We start from the raw sequence: 2792 nt of genomic DNA on the forward strand, positions 1-2792 counted from the left end.
AAGGAGCCTTGTGATTACATTGGGCCCACCTGGATCATTCAGACTCATTTTCCTATCTCAAGGTCAGCTAATTAGCAACTTTAATTCCACCTGCAGCCTTAATTTACCCTCGCGGTATAACGTATCATCACAGGCTCTGGAGATTGGAATATGGGCATCTTCGGGGAACCTTATTCGGCCTTCCACAAATGCCTATGCAGGTTTAGAGGCATGTGCCCCGTTTTTCTTCTGGCGTCTTGGAAGCTTGTTAGCCTTCTTGAATTCTTCATACCTGCATGGGAGGCAGCGGTCAAGTAGACGTGGCAGTGTAGGGTGCCAGGAGGGAGGTAGTTCCTAGGCCCCAGTGCCCCCTCTCATGAGAGAGCTGGCAGGCCTGGGAGGTGTGATGCAGCTGAGGAAATCACTGTGGATCCCATGTGTGGGGACCCTATGGGGACGTAATTAATGCCTCAGAGAATGCTAGCATGGAGGCATATTAATTATTGGGGGACAAGATCAGAGTGTTCTCAGAGATGTCAACAGCAGCTGCCCATATATGAGGAACCCCGCCCCTTTTACACTACAAAAAAACCCTCCTGAGAGGGGAAAGGAACGAACCTCTGAAGTCAGACCTCCAGGAATTTAAATTGATTCAGAAAACTGTGCACTCCCCTTCAGTGCTCACAGCCCATCGGTAAGGGGTGGGGCAATGATTCGGGGCTGCAGTTTCTTCTGGCATGGGTACACTATGAGAGGCCTACAGAGCAGGGCCCACCGTAAATCCATTGCCATGCTCTGATTCAGAAACCTTTGAAGTTACTGGGAAAAATCCCAAGTTGACTAAGATGAAGTTTCTGTCACAAGGCTGAATGGGAATTTGAGATAGAAACTCGTTTATCACAGAAAAGTAATGCGAGTTCATACTTCATACCTTTGATTTTGTGCTGAGAGCTATCCCAGTTACATGTAAATGAGGACAATGACGCTGAGTCTCCCTTTCTGACAAGAATAATGGGAGCGAATGCTTTATTTGCAAGCACTTGGTGAAATGAAGCTCAGTGTAACCGGTGTGTGTTGTCTGTGATGAGCCCCCTTGCTCCCTTCCAGATCACTACATGATGGGTGAGCTGCACAGTGAAATCAATCTTGGGAACGGTAAGTATGTGACATTTTGCATCGCTAATAGCTATTTCCACATAACTATGCTGACACATAAGAACCAAGCCATCAATCTTTCAGCTTTAAAAAAACAGGCCGAGTAAAATGTTACATAGGAACCTTCACTCAGCTCTGGGCCTTGCCCATAGGTGTGACCAGGGTGGGAACAGCAGGCTGGCCTGGCTAGGGGAGCAGATGCCTCACCCGGGCTTTCCTGTGTGAAACCTTCTCTTCATCTGAGTCATGCTTCCATGTGGCGCCCTCTATTGTCTTTTCATCCAAATGAACAACTGTCATATCAATTGATAGGTTACTTTAAAAATCATGGAAAGGCAGCCCTTTGGAGGAAGGCGGTCAGAGGAAGAAGTTATCGGCAGCTATAAAGTTTGAGGCCTCACCCAGACACAATTGCTATGTTTGGCCTTGGCTTAAGAGCAGCAACTGAGAAGAGAACAAAAGAAGAGACATGAACAGCAAACCTGACCGTGGTGATTCTAGTGCTCTGACGAATCCAACCACAGAAGCACACGGCTCGTCTTTTAATGTTAAAGGGAACATTAGTCAATTCACTGTCATCTAAACTACCTGAGAAACTACGGCCAGACTGGGACAGGCTTCCGCTGGTCCTGGAGATCTGGGTGCTGACACCACAGAGGCAGAGTGTGGAGCCGCTGGGCAAGTGCCTGACCTCTCTTCTTCAGCACAAGCTATATCACCAGGGCTCACACCGTGACCTGGGCCCTGAGTTCTTGGGTTTATTATGGAGAATGTTATTGTCATTAGTGGGCTTGTCATTAAAATCTGAATGATAAACAAGTTTGTTTTGTATTTCAAACAAGTGAAAAAATAATTACAATATCAGTAATAATATTAACTAATATTTATTGTGTGCTTACTATGTGCTAGGCACCACGCTAAAGTACTTCACATACATTATCTCATTTTTTTTTAATAAGAGAAAGTTTATTTAGAAAGTCACAGAGGTAGAAGAAGTGAGCCTAGAAGAAATGGGCTCAGGAAACAAGTGACAGAGGCAAAAGAAGGGCCCCTGGAGCTTAGGAGAAAGAGAGCCAAGGAAAACAGGCCTGGGGAAGAGGGTAGGGAAGGCATGGGTGTGCTAGAAAAAGAGGGAGAGGGAGAGGGAGAGGGAGAGGGAGAGGGAGAGGGAGAGGGAGAGGGAGAGGGAGAGAGAGAGACCCATACATTATCTTATTTAATCCACATAAGAGCTCTGAGGGAAAAGAATGATTATTATCCCCATTTTGGAGACAAAGAAGCTGGGGCTTAGCAAGGCCAGCGTTCCTGGTCTATAGTCACCCAACTTATAAGTGACTAACCCAGGGCTTGAACCTAGGTTTCTCTGGTTAGAGCCTGACATCTCAGCTGTATGCCGTTCAATCCCTTTAACTACCCATGGGCAGGCTTCCACTGCTGGAGGGAACATGGTATGGCATTTGGGGGGTGGAGGGCCAGGCTAATGCCTTGTGAGAGCTCTCTTGAAACCACACTCTCACCCCAGCAACTGGTAGGGGACCAATGACTGAGAGCTTATTCTCCACAGGCACAAGGATAAATCTGGCTTCAGGAAGCCTTTGGGGCAAGGACGGGTGCAGATTCTGGACTCCTGGGGCCCTGAAAGGGCTCACATAGGGCTT

General features: G+C 47.2%; 1 non-coding gene across 1 annotated transcript; it reads right to left on the reverse strand.

The window, feature by feature from the left end:
• Positions 1-637: 637 nt before the first annotated feature.
• Positions 638-773, reverse strand: LOC111824788. The gene has a single exon (XR_002827865.1). It is a non-coding gene; the product is annotated as a small nucleolar RNA SNORA42/SNORA80 family (small nucleolar RNA).
• Positions 774-2792: the final 2019 nt, after the last annotated feature.

This window comes from Myotis lucifugus, unplaced genomic scaffold (assembly GCF_000147115.1).
Source record: "Myotis lucifugus unplaced genomic scaffold, Myoluc2.0 scaffold_7054, whole genome shotgun sequence".
Lineage (NCBI taxonomy): Eukaryota > Metazoa > Chordata > Mammalia > Chiroptera > Vespertilionidae > Myotis > Myotis lucifugus.